Consider the following 18,841-nt stretch of genomic DNA (forward strand, 5'->3'; position numbering starts at 1 on the left):
GTACCTCTGAAACAAATAATGCAATATATATTAAGAAAAAAAAAAAAAGAAGAAGATAGCAGGAGGGGAAGAATGAAGGAGGGGAAATCAGAGGGGGAGATGAACCATGAGAGACGATGGACTCTGAAAAACAAACTGAGGGTTCTAGAGGGGAGGGGGGAGAGGATGGGTTAGCCTGGTGATGGGTATTAAAGAGGGCACGTTCTGCATGGAGCACTGGGTGTTATGCACAAACAATGAATCATGGAACACTACATCAAAAACTAATGATGTAATGTATGGTGATTAACATAACAATAAAAAATTAAAAAAAACCTGAGTTCCATTTCACTGTTTACAAAGGATCTTCACATTCAATCCCTCCACATCCAGGAGAATATGCATTATTATCCCCATTTTACAATGACAAATGTGCTTCCCTCAAGTCACGCATCTACGAGTCCCATGTGAAAAGTACTGCAAAGACTGGCTGAAGGTCTAGGGCAGCTGGGGAAATGATAGTACACCTGGATAGTTGGGACACTGTTGAAATTGTAGCTTTAAAGATGGTTCACACTGTGCTGAAAAGGAGCTGCTGTCAAAACTCAAATTAGGACAATCTACCTTTAAATAGCAGAGACTTCTGAGCTCTATATTAAAATAAAAGCCCAAGTTTTAGGTCTATTTATCTGATAAGAAGGAAGGAAATTCTAAGGAACAATGGAAAGTAATAGCTAGTTAATCTTAAGTTAAACATCAGTTGTGATACAGTGAAATGCACTGAGGAGAAAAATGGAAGATTGCCCCCTTGGGATAATTTTTAAGGCAGAAAATAATTTGCTGGAATTGCTTCAAAAAACAGAACTGGCTCAGCAGTGGGCTCATGTTCTAAGCTAATACAGTCAGAGTGAACTTTGTGACTTCAATTGGTCATACTTCACATGGTCGTTTACATGCTGGATCTGAACCAGGTAGGATGCAGTCTAAGAGCTGTATTGAGCCAGCTGGTGACTCTAAAAGCCTGTTGGAGAATGGGATCAGCACAGAGAAAGCAGAGCCAAGACACAGAAAGATACAAGAACCACATCCTGATGGCCTGTGGAATCATGCTTGAAGTCAGATGGGTTTCTGGGTGGATGAGCCACATAAGACAATGCATTCACTTTTGTGGTCAAGTCCAGTTTAAATCAGGTGTTTTGTTACTTTAAACTGAAATAGTCTCAACTAATAAAAGACTGCCACAGAGTCAAGGTCTTGGGAAATAAATTTAAAGACCATCTTGGTTCTGATGCAAGTTCATATGCAATTTGGGGGGGGCCTATTTAGACAATTATAGAATGGGTACTTTCATGTCCATTATCAGAGGAAATCCATACGGCTTATCCAAAGAGGACTTGAAGAAAACTTCTAAAAATGGCATTAATATAAACATATAAATAACAGAAATTGGTCCTGTCATTCCTTTGCTGATGTATAAGACTGGAAGATGCCAGGATGCCTGGCTGAGTCAGTCGGTAGAACGTGTGACTCTTGATCTCAGGGTTGTAAGTTTGAGCCCCACATTGGGTGTAGAGATTACTTAAAAATAAAAATAAATTTAAGATTGGAAGATGCTGCAGGGAAGCAACAATGGACTGACTCTCAAGAACTGGAGAATAAAATCATTGTATCCTTGGAAGCCAACCTGGTACTAACACATTCTATGTTCTTTGAAAATGTGGATTGAATGAACAAAGGAGTGACTGAATATATTATCGTACAAATGCCCACTTTTTCAAAGCTACATCTTTGGAATCAATACCTAGAGACAGAAAAATAAATAAGATATTGCCCAACCCACAATCACCAAGAGAGTTTCACAATGTACTTACACGGCAATTCGCATGGTAACCATGTGGATGGTCTGATGGGTGGAGGGGCAAACACCATATTGAGGAAACCAAAGCACGGTTATCCATGACCCGCCAAAGCCACCTGTTTGCTCAAAGCCCATTCCCACCTCCTAACACATCATACATCCAATTTCATAGAAGTCTGAGACAAGCAAAGGAGACCCTGAAGAGCTCTCCACAGGATCCAAAAGTCAAGTTCTCTCAAGTAGAGCATCATCTATCTGCTGTTGCAAAGCTCTAGGCCCAGAGTGAGTCAGAGCAATGGCCCCTGGCAAATTACACCAGCTTACCCTGATTTAGAGGACTTAGTGAATTTTTACAAATGGAAATAATAAACCCAGAGGAAATATTATGAAAATGAATCTGTAAACATTGAAATTGAATGTAATCATGAACAAATCATAGCTTAGACTAATGAAGAATAAATTATGCTGGATTGCAGAACCAGCTTTGTTCCTCAGTATGACTGCAAAAAAAAAAAGAAGAAGAAGAAGTATCAGCAGGAAGAAGGGCCCTTGTGACTCTGGACTTAAAGATATAAAAGAATGGGTTAGCCTGGTGATGGGTATTAAAGAGGGCACATTCTGCATAGAGCACTGGGTGTTACACACAAACAATGCATCATGGAACACTACATCAAAAACTAATGATGTAATGTGGTGATTAACATAACATAATAAAAAAAATATGTTAAAAAAAAAGATATAATTTGATGAGCCACTGCAAAATCAACCTCTGAACTGGACCATGAGAGCAGGTCAGCCACTTGAGCCAGAAAATAATAAAAATATTATAACTTCTTTGCAGGAGCTACGCATTTCTTGCTCAAAATCTTTCTCACTTTTCCCCCCTCCTCTACTCTATTCTGCTCAAGAAAGATAAAGGCTTGTTAATTCCTTGGGATACATCTGACCCAGATTTTCTGATCTAAATACCATCATCCTCCCTCCCTCCCAGAAAGATATTGCTGAATAGCAATTTTGCTTTTCGGAACCAGGTCTTTAATACTTCCTCATTAACACGATGTCTTATTTTCCCTTTTATTTCTACTGAAATTGTAGGTTCGATTCAGCAACACCACCTTTTGGGCCACTTCCTGGCATTATCAGCAACACATTGTCTTTTGCATCTTTGCTGACCAGATCACTAACTTTAAAACTTTATTCTGAAGAATTTGCCTTGTTTATACATCTCCCCATTAGTATATCTGAGATAGAAGCATTCATGCTCTCTACTTCCACCCATCCAACCATTCAAAAAGAGCATATAAATTTTCAGAGAAGGTATGTCTCTATGAAGATAGACCACTTAAGTCATGTTCCCCATCCAGAACCACACACCCCGAGCCACCTACAATCTGTCTTCTGTCACTTTTGCTTTGTTCATGCCCTCAGTCCTGAGCTGACCCAGATTTGATCCTGTGATCTTTCCGTGTCTGCTTTCCAAGATGGCTTCCAGTGATTCCTGCCTCCTAATTTTCAAGCTCTTGAATAGGGCTACGACTAGAGAAATAGTGCAAAAATGGCAGAGTGTGACTTTCAAAGCTAGGTCATAAAAGTCTAAGTGGTTTTCTCCTGCCTTCTCTTGGATCACCCAGTCTGGGAGATGCCAGCTGCCATGTTGTGAGCACACTCAAGCAGCCCTAAGGAACCAACCATATGGCAAGGACCTGGAGCCTTCTGCCAACAACCAGCAATAACTTGTCAGGCGTCTGAGTGAGCCATCTTGGAAGTGGACCCTCTAGTCCCAGGCAAATCTTCAAATGACAGCAATCCCAGCCAAAACCTTGACTACGATTTCATGAGAGATCCTGAGCCAGAAACACCCAGCCAAGCTGCTCCTGGATTTCTGACCCACAAAAGCTGTACAAGATAATAAGTGTTTATTGCTGTTTCAAGCCACTAAGTTTTGGGATAATTTCATAGTAACAGATAACTAATGCTTGGGGACACTTTAGGTTCTGTTTATCTGGCTTCAGCATTAACTTCCTTACTTAAACTATGATGGAAAAACAAACAATTTAAGGACTTTGTATATTTGTCAGTATTTACTAAATAACTAATATGGGTCAGATATTATCATTTAAATGAGTGGTATTATGTATGCACTACTACTTATTAACTGAATTATGGGCATAAAATTATATGTATGATACAAAGTTTTTAATGAGAATTAAATGAGATACACATGTAAGAAGTTCATCAATGCCTGGCACATAGTTAACACTGAATACACATTAGTAATAATAATAATTAATTAAAATGATAATTTTATTAGTAATATTTTGGTGAAGCTGAGCAAGATCCTAATAGGTAGATAGCAGATCATGACCCAAGCCCAGCTCTATTTGGTTCCACTATCCATGTTCTTAATAATCAATTGGCTATAATTATTTATATGGTGTTCTTTCGAGCCAAGCACCACCTTGGTCATTTGGGATAGAAAGGAAAATAACAAACACTGTCCCTCCTCGAGGTCTTAGAGTGAAGTAAAGCAACTTATATTTTAGAAGTGCAACCAAAAAAGCATCCTGAAAAGCACCAGGATGGAAATCCAGGCAGTGTGAAGGGAGGACACAAAGAAGGAAGGGACGAGTTAGCTGCTTTGGCTTAGTTTTTACCTCTAGCCATTTTTGGCCCAAGCTCTTTGGGACTCATCTTCCCCACCCTCTTTCCCATGGATTGCCACCCAACCACACCAAACTGCTTCATGTCTCATGTGCCCTTGACATCTCACAAATGAAAATGCTCACGGGGCGCCTGGGTGGCTCAGTTGGTTAAGCGACTGCCTTCGGCTCAGGTCATGATCCTGGAGTCCCGGGATCGAGTCCCACATCAGGCTCCCTGCTCAGCGGGGAGTCTGCTTTCCCTCTGACCCTCCTCCCTCTCATGCTCTCTGTCTCTCATTCTCTCTCTCACAAATAAATAAAATCTTTAAAAAAAAAAAAAAAAAGAAAATGCTCGCTCCCATCATTCAGACACCAGCATGCTGCACTGGGGACCATGGCTTTTGAAGGGCAGTGCTTCTGGGTCTGTGATCACAGGCTCTGGCAGCCACATTAGTGGATTGCCAAGGGTGGCCTGAGGCTCCCGTGGCTTGTTGCAGCATGGCCTCCTGTCCTGGGTTCAGCATTGGATGGGAGAGAAGATGAACACTCCAGTGGCAGGGAAATGCTACACAGGCAGCTTTTTCCCATTAAGAATTGGCCAAGTGATGTGGATGAAATTCCACCCTTGAGAAGAGCGCCCTGCAAGGTCTCAACTCCCCCCGCCCCCCCGGCCCTGCAAATTTCCTCTGGAACCTTACTATTACTTTAATCAAATTTACTTTTCCTGCCATAAGGAAAAAAGAGGACTATCCTTATTCTTCAAAGAGGGTAAAGCCTAGAAATGAAAACATTTTGATTTAGCAGCAGGTCTTTATTTTCAATACCTGTAACATCCTATAGAGACAGTGTGCTGAGCCAGAATGTTCCTGTCCCTCAGTGAGGACCCTGACCTGCTAAGCCTTTGGTGACCAGGGATAATTGCAAATGGGAACATCCCTAAAACATCATTTTCCATTGTGAACTGCCTCCCCCCGGTGGAAGCTCAGCTGGCCATTGAACTCAAAACTATAAAACGGATGTGAGAGCAGGATGGGCTGAGGTGTGGGCTTCAGCGAGCCCTCCACCACTATCCAAGCTTTAATTACAGACTTGTCAGCGTGCCCCAGGCTATATAATTGTCAGAGGAGAAGAGCGGCATGCAGAGTCCAGAGGACATAGGAAGGGACAGCGGTTAAAATGGGGGAAAATCATCTCTTGCCTTGTAAACTCAACCCATTTGATCTGTGGGACATTAACAGACCATAAATATGGAACGGCATGATGCCATTTTTATAGGCATTTTATGAGTGTAATAACCAGGAGAAGGATCGCCCAGGACCGAAATGCAGTTGTGGTTTATGGAAATGGTCACTTTGGCTGGTTCTCTCTCTCTATCCTCCTTTTGCATTCTTTATACAGATACATGATTTAGCTGTTCCTAGTTATATAAATATATAAATATACAGCTTTCTATCCTTCTGAGGAGGGCCAAAATGAACTTGAAACCTTGCTTTTTGGGCTGTTTTTATACTAATTAATGTTTTTATTGCAACCCATTTATAGTTAATGATGCATCCAGTAGCACTGCAATTTGGAAGATGTAAATGATGTTATATTTTTTTATGGGTTCAGCCTTTTTTTTTAACCTTTTATATATCATGGGGGTGGAAAGGAAATTAGCAGCCTCAGTTCATTTTCTAGGTTAGAAAAAAAAACACTTTGCAACTTTCTTCTTAATTGAATGTGGGTTTCCTCCACTGTCCTACTTAATTCCTTAACACCCATTCAGACAGGCCGAGAGGCGTTTGAGCAAGTCCTTACCACATGTGAATGCATTAACTTGGAAATTGATTAATCCATCATATGAATATTTTCAACCACTCTAAGGCAGACAACAAAATTCTAATGAAAACCCATTGTACGTTGGAGGGACAACACCATTGACAACCATTTTCAATCAATCCAAAGGCCTCAGTTAACCTTTCTTGGACTTGGCTTCGTTGTGCTGTGTAGTTTAACAAGATTGAAGATGAGGCTGAATCCAATCAAGTAAGATAGAACCTGTACTACGGGTGCCTCAGGGCAAAGTTGGTCTCTGATGCTAGATGACAGGGCAAGGGAGCAAGAGCTCGATGCGCTGTCCAAAACACCACATCCCTCGATGGACGTAAAGCCAAACACCTCCTCCTTCTCTCTCTTCTCCCACCCTCACACCCTCTCTTTCTCTCTTTCTTCTCAGTAACCAGGTCGATTAACACGATCATAAATTACATTTTGTGTGGTATATCAGAAAGACCAGGAGCACAGACTGGTCCTTTGCAACCAACTTATAAGAGAGGATTTACTATTGCAAATTGCTATCTCCAATTTTATTGATGAGGAAACAGGCTGAGGGAGTTTAAGGGACTTGGTCAAGGTCACAAACAAGTAAAGGCTGAGTCTGAGACTTGAACCCAATTTTATAATGCATGATAATCTTCTTCATTATGCACTATCATCTTCATTTTATATATAAAAAAGGACACGGGGGAAGTAAAAAAAAACCTTGCCAAAGATCACCCAACTATTAAGCACAAAACTGGCTTTTGAATACCAGCTCTGTGAGGCTGGAGAATGAGATTCTATTCTAGAATTAGGGACCTAAAAGGCTAGATTTCTGTAAACATAGATCATTGTCCAATCCTTGAGTGAACTCATAGACCAACAATGGTTACAAAAGTATTAACTGTTGGGCGCCTGGGTGGCTCAGTTGGTTAAGCGACTGCCTTCGGCTCGGGTCATGATCCTGGAGTCCCGGGATCGAGTCCCACATCGGGCTCCCTGCTCGGCAGGGAGTCTGCTTCTCCCTCTGACCCTCCTCCCTCTCATGCTCTCTGTCTCTCATTCTCTCTCTCTCAAATAAATAAAAAAAAATCTTAAAAAAAAAAAAAAAAAAGTATTAACTGTTGCCAAAATCTCATTTCTCAATTATACCAGGTAGTAATTAATAAAGGTTATGAAAAATATCTGGAAAAAATCTGAAGGAAAGAAACCAAAAGATTCTTCCAAAATACTGAAAATTGTGTTAGCGAATGGAAAAGAATCTAAATGGTCCCCTTACCTCCTCTTCTATCTTTGTGATATATTTTTTTTTAAGAACTAAAAAACACCCTACCAGCGTTCACAATTAATCTGAAATAGAATACACAGTGTATGCGATAATGGGAGAAAATACATAAATAAACATAAATTATGAGTCAGGTAAGACCAATCCTGCCTCGCAATAAAGTACATCATTACAACAGAGTGGAGTTGGGCGTGAACAAATTGGCAGAATGGGAGGGGGCAGTAGAAAGTCCAGAATTAAATCAAAGCATAGGTAAGAATTTGGCACCTGATAAAAATAAAATTTATAAAAATCAAGAGATTAGAAGTGTTTATTCAACAGCTAATGGGAGGAAAAATGGTAAGGATTTGGATATTTCAAACCTTATACTCAAATAAATTTCAGTTGTTTTTCTTAATAATACAATTACTAGAAAAAATTATATGTAAAATCTCAACATACAGAAGGCAGAGGTATGGCATAATATCCACACTCTATGAAAAAAAATTGATAGGGCGCCTGGGTGGCTCAGTTGGTTAAGCGACTGCCTTCGGCTCAGGTCATGATCCTGGAGTCCCTGGATCGAGTCCCGCATCGGGCTCCCTGCTCGGCAGGGAGTCTGCTTCTCCCTCTGACCCTCCCCCCTCTCATGTGCTCTCTCTCTCTCTCTCATTCTCTCTGTCTCAAATAAATAAATAAAATCTTTAAAAAAAAAAAAATAAAAAAAAAAAAAAAAAAAAAAAAAAATTGATAAATTTGACAACACAAAAACACGACTGCCCAGGAAAAAACATTAACAATGCAAAAGGAAAAGGAGAAATAGAAAAAACTATAAAATCAGCCCAGAAATAAAAGGTCGGTTCTCTTTATAAAGAACACTGTAAGTCAATAAGAAAAGAAGTCCCTCCAATGGAACATATAGCCAAAGGATGTGAAATTACTGATGTTCGAAGAATAAACATATAAATCAGTCTTAAAGTATTAAAAAATATATCATCAATGCACATATGAAAAAGAAAAAAGACTATTGAAAGTATAGTGCTGCATTTTTCAACTATCAGATAGAAAATGATCGATACTTTGAAACCATACTGTGTTGGAGAGGAAACGGATTACTACGCATGTTTATATACCACTGTAGAAAGGTGAATTGATACAACCTTATACAAAGGCTGGTACAGCCACTTTGGAAAACAGTGTGGAGGTTCCTCAAAAAATTAAAAATAGAGCTACCCTATGACCCAGCAATTGTACTCCTGCGTATTTACCCCAAAGACACAGATGTAGTGAAAAGAAGGGCCATATGCACCCCAATGTTCATAGCAGCAATGTCTGCAATAGCCAAACTGTGGAAAGAGCTGAGATGCCCTTCAATAGATGAATGGATAAAGAAGATGTGGTCCATATATACAATGGAATATTACTCAGCCATCAGACAGGATGAATACCCAACTTTTACATCAACATGGATGGGACTGGAGGAGATTATGCTAAGTGAAATAAGTCAAGCAGAGAAAATCAATTATCATATGGTTTCACTTATTTGTGGAACATAGGGAATAGCATGGAGGACATTAGGAGAAGGAAGGGAAAAATGAAGGGGGGGAATAGGAGGGGGAGAAAAACCATGAGAGACTATGGACTCCAAGAAACAAACTGAGGGTTTTAGAGGGGCAGGGGTTGGGGGGATGGTGAGCCCGGTGATGGGTATTAAGGAGGGCACGTACTGCATGGAGCACTGGGTGTTGTATGAAAACAATGGATCGTGGATCACTACATCAAAAACTAATGATGTAATGTATGGTGACTAACATAACATAAATAAATAAATAAATAAATAAATAAATAAATAAATAAATAAAAGGCACGTTTTTCCTTCTCCACTTTTCTATCTACCTGCCCCTTATACTTTCTCTGCCCTTCTGTGTGCTTCCCTGTCCCAAGAGCTTTATCTCCACAAACTTCATCACCTAGATTTCTTTGCCAGTTGACTTTTGGTCGGATTCAGCGAATGAGAGTTTCCAGAAAGGTGGGAGTATGTCACTCCTCTCCTTATAGGATGCGCCTGAGGGGCAATCACTGGACACTGACATACACTGGCAAGGTTTAACTTTTATCTGGAGGAGGCACCTTGGAGAGGGCTGATTCAGAGGCTCTGGGAGGCAGTGCCCAGCTGGTCCTGCCTGGAGCGATTCAGCTGTTACCCCAAACCTGGGAAGCCCATCCAGCCAAACCAAGGCCCCTCAGCAAAGAGACCTTCTCAATGTCCTTGATACACAGCTCACTGACCATCTCTTGCTCTTCCAAAATGCCTTCTAATTCAGTGGCTTTCCAAAATGTTTTCCAAACTCCAAGTATTTTCACTGACAGATTTTCTGTTTTGTTTTGTTCTGGAAGCTTTAATGCCCCGGTAACATTCCCCTACTGTGGTATCATCGAACACGTCTAGGCTGCCGCACATGTGCCCGTGTTCCTCTCTCTCTCTGAAGGGGCTATCGCAGCATCCTAGGAAGTCATCCTAACTCTGCCTGGGGACGCTTCACTGAGGAGGTGACCACAAAACTGGGTTCCAAAGATGTCAGAATTTGCCAGGAGCACAAGGAGGAGAAATGGCTTTGGAAGAAGAAAAACCTGTGTGTGCCATGCGAGCGCAGGTGGGAGGAAGCCGAGGGCGTTCGGGGATGTCGGTGACTTGCATGCAGCTGCTAACAGAATGGGATGCGGGACAGAGACAAAAGCTGAGTTTAGATGAAAGGGCAAGGTTGTCCTGGGAAAGGCCTTCTGTACCCCTGCAAAAGGGACGAGCGTCCCTCCGAGTATCTGTAACAGGATGTGATCACTGTGAGACACTCTGTAGAAAGTGCTCCTTGTCAAAAGTTCAGAAGTGGCACATTGTATCACCCCCAGAGAGCCACAAAGCACAGCAGCGTATTAAAGCCTCTGAGAAGTCCTGCAACGGTAAGCCCTCCTCCGCTTTCTTTAGGCCAGAATTTCCATCTTTGTTTGCAGGAATCAAGCCACAAAGCCAGAAATTTGCAGAGCATGCTGGTGAGGGCAAAACCTCTTCAACAACATGGTGCCAGAGGCAGAGTCTCAAAGAAAATGTTCAGGATCTGCAGGAGCAAAGATTAATAACTTTCTCAAAACAGTAACAAGAGGAGCGAGGGCTCTGACGTAAGAAATCAACCTTTCAGTGTCTATTGTGTGGACCTTAGAAGCATCCAAAGGAGGGCCCATGGGATCTGGGAAAAAGAAATGAAAATTAGATTATAATAGAATATATTCTGTTTCCTCAATGAGTGTGGCTTGATATTTATTATATGTAATTATAGTTTGCTATACAAAAATTGAGCTTAAGATAACTACATAGTAACTGCTTATTGATTTCCGTTTGAGAGGTTTCTTGCATTTTCTGTTTATTTATTCCCCTGCAGTGGGCCAGGCAAGGTGGGGAGGAGGGGGCAGCCAGATAGGATCATGTGAGGGCCCACAGGTCAGGAGAGGGGTTTTCTTTCCTTTTTTCTTTTCTGTCCTCCTCCTGCAAGTCCCTCCAACACAGGCCATCTGTCCCTTCTTCCCTGGAGTTAAAAGCAACCTACGTCAGACTGAAATGGATAAAAAGATAAATCACTACCCCTCTGCTGAACATGGAAAGCTAAAAGGAAGAAAGAAATTGCATTTGCCTTTGCACTCAATATATCAAAGTAATTTATGTCATAACCACTCTGCCTGCTTTCATATAGACTCAGTTTTAACTAAAATCAATCTCTGCAAACCTGTAATAGCTTTCTTTGTAAGGATCTTTAAAAAGGGGGGAGGTGCTGGAATCTGGTTCCATTAGAGGCAAGGCTGGTTTATTGCCTCACGAAATCACTCATTCTAATGAGGCGCAAGGTTAAGAGACATCCCTCGAACACATCAAACAGTTAACGGCCGGCGAGGAGCTAAGAATAAGGTGGTTCAAGTTCACATCCAAACCAGGCAGGGAAAGGTTAATTGTGCAGATTTTTAGACCGTGGCAGAGGAGTCGCTCTAGAGTCAGATGGGGTTGGAGCCAGCTCTGGGGAGTTGGGACCCACTGCTGAGACCAGGAGGGATCCCGGTATGTCCCTGAGAACATCCTGAGGACCAACAGGTGTCAACAGGGTCAGCCACACCATCTCTGGAGGTTTGCTAAGTGGGGAGAGCAGGGCAGCATGTCCGTGAGCACTCACTGTGATAATGCCAAGTGCTTTTATAATGGCTAGGCTGTGCCTTGCACGGCTCTGCTCCCACGATGACCCTGCAACGTCTGAGCTATCATTTCCCCCAATTACGGAACAGGAAATTGAGACGGAAAGAAGTTAAGCAGTTGCCCAAAGTCATTAGGCAGCTAGTAAACAGCAGATCTGGAGCTCAAACCTACACTGCCTAGTTCTGGGTTACCAGTGCTTAACCAGGCTGCTCTCCCGCCTCCTCCCTCATCTATTAGATGTTGTATACAGGACTCCATTTTCAAAGACATTTATGTATTTATGTATGTGTGTACTTATTTAAAATTTTTTATTTTAATTCCAGTATAGTTAACATACAGTGTTATATTAGTTTCAGGTGTGCAATACAGTGATTCAACACCTCCGTACATGACTCCGTGCTCATCCCCTTCACCTACGTCCCCCATCCCCCCACCTACCTCCCTTCTGGTGACCATCAGTGTGTTCTGTAGAGTTGAGAGTCTGTTTCTTGCTTTGTCTTTTTTTTTCCCTTTGTTTATTTTGTTTCTTAAATTCCACATATGAGTGAGATCATATGGTATTTGTCTTTCTCTGACAGATTTATTTCACTTAGCATGATACCCTCTAGATCCATCCATGTTGTTGCAAATGGCAAGATTTCATCCTCTTTTATGGCTGAGTAATATTCCTCTGTGTGTGTGTGTGTGTGTGTGTGTGTGTGTGTGTATGTGTATCCTGGCTTCAACTCCATCTCCACTGCTACTGGCCGTCCAACATAAGCTCATGCTCTCAGCCTCACTACACCTGGAAAAGAGTGACAAAGTGGGTTCAAATAGGGAACAAATGTAAAGTTCTCAGGACAAGTCCTAGCACAGAGAAAGTTATCTGTAAATACTGGATATTTTTATCACTGAATTCAAAGCCGAAACAAATCTTAAAGATTAAGTAATTCAACCTACCAACTTCACAGAGAAAGATGCTGAGGCCCAGAAAAGCAATGTGACACATAAATTCCAAAAGGATCAATGACTAAAATATAAGACTTTCAAAATTGTAGAAGAGGATACAGAAGAAATGTCTTTGTGATATTGGAATAGGAAATTATTTTTTAAACGAGACAAACAGAACACTCACAAAGAAGAAATTGATTAATTTTACAATAACATTTGTGATTCAAGGGTTGGTTTGAGCTGTGTGATACCAGCCTGACATCCAGAAAGGACACAGGGTTGGAGGCTGAGTTCAGCCTCATGGCCAGTGTTCAATTAGTCATGCCCGCGTGGTCAATTTCCATCCAAGAACTGGACACTGAAGCGTGGGTGACCTGTCATGGTTAGCGTAACTCTGGATGTATTGTTACACGCTGACGTGCAGGGATGGTCTGCAGCCCCCTCCTGCCTCTAAGGGGAGCGGACATGGAAGCTCCTTATTGGAGACCCTCCCAGAGCGAGGGAGGGTCTCTTCTTTTAGCTGGCCCTGATTTGATTCCTTTTTTGCAATAATAAAACTGTAATTATACCTGTAGCACTTTCCTGAATTCTGTAAGTCACTCTAGTGAATTACTAAGTCCAAAAGGGTAAAGGCAACCCCTAATTTCAGAGCCAGTTGGTCAGAAATGTTAGGAACATGGGAAACCCAGGCTTGCATCTAGCATCTGAAGTAAGGACAGTCTTGTGTAGGACCATGCCCCTCATCTGTGAAGTCTGGTCTAACTATGGGTATTAGTGTCAGAATCGCATTTCTATAGCAATCAGAGAAATGGAGATGAAAACAGAATGAGATACGATCTGATACCAGTAGTTTGGCCATATCAACAATCAACAAAGACGAAGGTGAACAGGACCCCTGATGCTAGGTAGTTGAAATGAGTTCTGGCCTAATGACTTTGGACAGGGTCTTAGCTGAGTTCCCACCACAACCAAACGCTGAGATGAGGCAGGAGGAAGGAAGGGATGGCCGCCTAGCCAATGAGTGCTAAAGATGAATTCTACCCAGATCACTGAAATTGGAAATTTGGAAATCCGGTGCCCTTTCTGCCACATTTGAGGGCCTCCCAAGGGGGATGAAATTGACATTATAATAAAGCCTTCAACTTACAATGATTTTATGTTGCAAAACCTTTCTCATCCATTATCTCATTCAATTATCATAAAAGGCAGGGAAGATTAAATATGATAATACGAAAAGGCTCATGTCATTGAGGGTGAATCTGAAGACGGAGTTGGTTTTCAAGGATCCAAACTGAACAGAAAGTGTAGGAAGGTGAACCCCTCCAGAACATACCTTATAGGACTGTGAGATTAAAGTCACAGACATGCTGAGAGCCTCAGTTTTCTTACTTGTGGAATGGGAACAGGCATGCTGGTACCTGATTCAGATTGCTGTTGACACATTACCTAAATGCCAACTTCACGACTCATCCCGGCAGCTGTGTTCTAGTTCACTTGAGTATTCATCCCTCCATTTTGAACTCCCACAAGAAGGCACTGAGAACCCAGACCATGCCTGTGAAGCCCACAGGAGCTCGGGTCCATCAGGGAAAATGGGCTCGAAAACACCATGTCAGGTGATAATGCTGAAAAACAGGGAAGCTGACTCCTCTTTAAGTGTTGGAACAGTTTCAAAGAGCATGAGTGGAATAAGGAGAAATTCACCGGAAAGGGGGAAAAAGAGGCGGCACTGGAAGGTAGAGAGCATAGGAGTGACGGCGTTCCAGCCTACACTAATGTTAACAAGTCCATTCCCCTTGATGTTCTTTTTGTTTTTAATTAAATAGATTGGAATATTCAGTTTCTCTCAGTTATAACCAAGGCCTAAGGTTAGTATTAAGTTCATAATTTGCATCTCTATGGTTTACAAATATATATTTAATTTTTTATTATATACATTTATTTTTAATAGGGCATGGCCCCACTGTATGGACGTTATCTTGTAACTTCTTTCTCTTTCCCAATGGGCGCTGCATCTTGAGCATTTTTCTGTTAATGCTCACTGATCTACCCCAGTCCGTTCTAGCCCCACACGACGGTCCACTGCTGAATGCACAGGAATTTACTGAACCCTTTTCCTCTTAATGGGCATTTACAACCTGGAATTACAACCAAATGAAATCCTCATAAATATATATTTTCACACTTATCCAAGTATTTATGCTGACAGCATTGCTCGGCTCAAGCCCCACCGGCCCACACTGCTGCTCAAACACACCAAGTGCATTCCTCTCTCGGGACCTTTCCAGTTACTCTTCTCTCTGCTTGGACAGTTCTTCTCCCAGAAAATTACATGACTGATCCTCACAAAGACCTCAGAGAGGTCTTCCCTGGGTTCACCATCTACATCTTCTACATATACCTCCCTCTCTCTCTTCCCTGCTTGTTTTAACTAGAGCACCCATTACCATCTAACATTATATCACATATTTTCTTGTTTACTGAGTGTCTCAAGAGGAGGAGGCTAAAGGGAGGCAAGGACTTTGTTTTATTCACATCTGTGTCTCCAACGCCTCATACGATCTTGGCATACAGCACTCAAAAATAAACTTCAATTAAAGGAAAGAATGAATCCATGAGCTAGATAAATTGCTGGGTCCGAAGAAATGGCATTTTATGTTAACAGACACCACCAAGTAGCTCCTCCGGAAGGGTTCCAGTCTCCCCAGTGTTGCCCATTGTGCTTATCCGCGCCAGAATTGGGTTATAGCAACAGGCTTAGTTCTGCTCAGGTTGGATCATTAATGAATTAGTGAGGGGCAGTATTTTTTTCCAGTTCCTTGCGAATTTGCATCTCCTGTTGAATGCATGGCCTCTGCAATCCCCACTCCTCATTTTCCTACTGATCCCTGGGAGATCTTTCTATCACATGATTATTAACTTTTAATATGACAAATATTTTTCTTAAGCAACTGCTCGGGCTCCCTTATGCCATAGGGAATTTGTTATTATTATTATTTTTTTAATGAGGCCAAATCTGCAGGTCTTTCCTTCTAAGATCATTTTTAATTCGGGATGAATCATGGTGCAGGCCATTGTGTTTGATGGGAAAGTCTGTGAACAGAGAGTTCACTCAATAACCACAACAGTGGTAATATTTTGAACTGAGTTGCGATTCTAAGAACAAGATAAGATGTGCACTATGAGTGCCTTGATTCTCCCATTAATGAATGCGCACCTTGGGGACGGCTGTTTTACCTTGTGTCTGTTTGAATTTTTTCCTCTGTTAAGTGAAAATCAAATACCTTGCCCCGCTCACCTCTCAGAGGCTCTGCAGGGGTTGAATGAGATGGTGAATCTCAAAGAACAGAAGGTTCTACCCTGGTGCAGCATCAGGAAGAGGAGAGAACAGAGTAACAGACATCTAATGACAGAGAGAACACTCAGCCCCAAAATTGTTTTGCATGTCAATAAGAGGAAGAAAGAGACTCTTCTAAAGAAAATTAGTTTAGTGTTTACCTCCAAATAATCACTCAAGATAACCAATAAACCTGGTCTAATCCTCTTGCATAGTAGAAAAGAACACAGGATTTAGAGTCAGGTGATATCACTTCTAATCCTGCTCTATCCCTTACATTAATTCCACTGTCTTGGGTAAATGTCTTCATCTCTCTGAACTGCTGTTTTATTACTTAAAAGAGAATTTTTAAAGTTCTGTCTCACAGAGTTTCAGTAAAGATAAAATGAGATTTTTGTGAAAGCGTCCTATAAGCTATAAGCTTTATAAGAATGGAAGTTAACTTGTTATAATAATTATTAAAGTCATAATTTTAAATGATAGCCACCCAAGTGGTATAGATATCCTCTATAAGATAGTGAGCATGTGTGTTGTGTCTGTTGTTTATCAGTTCTGGGATTAAATCTCAAATGTTATTTCTTCTTTGTGAATTCTTACTTGTTTTGAGACTTCTGTGTTCCTGTATTTGTAGAAGAAATAGATCAGCCTATTTTAACTATGGTAAATCATGATGATTACCACCTACCCATTCTAATTACACACATCCAGTAATATAAACTCAGGAATCTGTGTGGACCTTCCCCCTTATCTCGGGGTCACGAATAAACATTTCTGTAAGAATTGTAGAGAAAAAAAGATATGTAACATTCTTTAAGGTATTCTCAGTACATTTAAGTTAACCTCAGGATGAAGTACCACAATCATTTCCCACATTTAAGGACCCATTTATTTCATGTAATTAAAATACTAAATTATAAGAACTGAATTAAGTGTCTGAAAAGAAATTGATAAGTAGATGATTCATTAATATTCTCCAAGTAAGGTTCTGAATCATAATGGGCTTTAAAACTGTCATGTGTCTTTTGTGAACTTGTTTTTCAAAAAGTGTGAATCCAAAAACTGATTAACTTTTTTCACCTTATTTTTAGAATTACTACTCATTCTCAGAGAAAATGCTTTTTGGAACTCATACATATTTGACAGGGACAGGATTTATAAACCGATGCGAATTTGGTTTTTCTCCCTCCTTGTACCTACTGAACAAACGCTGCCTTTGATCCTTGACTTCTCCCCTTCCTCCGACTCCTGCGGGGATCCCCATCTTCACCTTCCTGGCCCCAGGATCTCTTGTGATAAAGACGCAGAGACTGAGCAGATAAAGAGAAGCTCAAAGAAGGAAGTGACAGGTGGGCAGGCACGAAAGTAGAGAAGACAAATCTTTGCCCAGGAAGTGCAGGAGGGAAAGTGGAAGGAGGGGAGGAGCAGTGGGGGGTCAGACCAGAGTTTCTGGTCTGGGTTTCTGAAGCTGGGGCTGGTGACACAGCAGGGTGGACATGTGAGCAGCTGGAGAGTCAAGTGCAAGGAGTGGAAAATGGCCTTTCGAGAGGTTTCACCGCAAGTGTAATAGAACGGCCCTTCCGTGATCATTGAGAGACGGGAAGGAATAGTAGAATTGTTTCTTGAAGATGTTGGCTCTTCAGGCAGGCAGCTTCTGATTGGAAACGGGATCAAACCATACGGTGCCTCCAAATTCATTACGGCTGCATTTTTAAAAAGATACCTTAGAGGGGCGCCTGGGTGGCTCAGTCGTTAAGCGTCTGCCTTCGGCTCAGGTCATGATCCCAGGGTCCTGGGATTGAGCCCCGCATCGGGCTCCCTGCTTGGCAGGAAGCCTGCTTCTCCCTCTCCCACTCCCCCTGCTGTGTTCTCTCTCTCTCGCTGTGTCTCTGTCAAATAAATAAATAAAATCTTAAAAAAAAAAAAAAAAAGAGGGCGCCTGGGTGGCTCAGTTGGTTAAGCGACTGCCTTCGGCTCAGGTCATGATCCTGGAGTCCCTGGATCGAGTCCCGCATCGGGCTCCCTGCTCGGCAGGGAGTCTGCTTCTCCCTCTGACCCTCCCCCCTCTCCTGTGCTCTCTCTCATTCTCTCTCTCTCAAATAAATAAATAAAATCTTTAAAAAAAAAAAAAAAAATTAAAAAAAAAAAAAAAAAAAAGATACCTTAGAGTTGACTGCTCTGGGAGTATCAGCGGCTGATCACTCCTTCTTCGTGTAATGCTTTTTTTCTCTGGGCTTCCAGAACACTGCATCTTCTTGCTTGTTCTTCAGGCTAGGCTCTCCTTCACCTCTAACTGTTGGAGGGTCCCGAGGCTTAGTGCTTCTATCTGCACCCGGTCTTCACTATCCATGGGTGGTCCCGTTCAGTCTCACGGTTTTCAATGCCAGGTGGCTTAGCTTAGGTTCCTCTTAAACCAACTTCATTCTCATGACCTCCCCCCAGAAGAGGAGAAACACCACAGCTCTGAGGTGATGTGAAAGGTGTTCTGCATGCCCCAAATTCTCTCTTGCTCACTCTCCCCAGCCGGTTCCCAAATCACAGTTGTCCAACATGCATATGTTCCTGTTGGCGTTCCTTCTCATCAGAGCAAAAGGGTCTATCTCCCCATACCCCAACCCACCTACACTTTTAAGTTTCAATTTTATGAATTTTTTTGACTAGATAACATTTGCAGATGGCACACAAATTTAAAAGGTGCAAAGGGGCGCACAGTGAGAATTCTCCTCACCCAGTCCCAGTCATCCGTGTTTTCCTCCTCAGAAACATGAACTTCGGTCTCAGCCAATATGGCAAGTGGAAA

This window comes from Phoca vitulina, unplaced genomic scaffold (assembly GCF_004348235.1).
Source record: "Phoca vitulina isolate PV1807 unplaced genomic scaffold, GSC_HSeal_1.0 scaffold18, whole genome shotgun sequence".
In the NCBI taxonomy this organism is placed as follows: domain Eukaryota; kingdom Metazoa; phylum Chordata; class Mammalia; order Carnivora; family Phocidae; genus Phoca; species Phoca vitulina.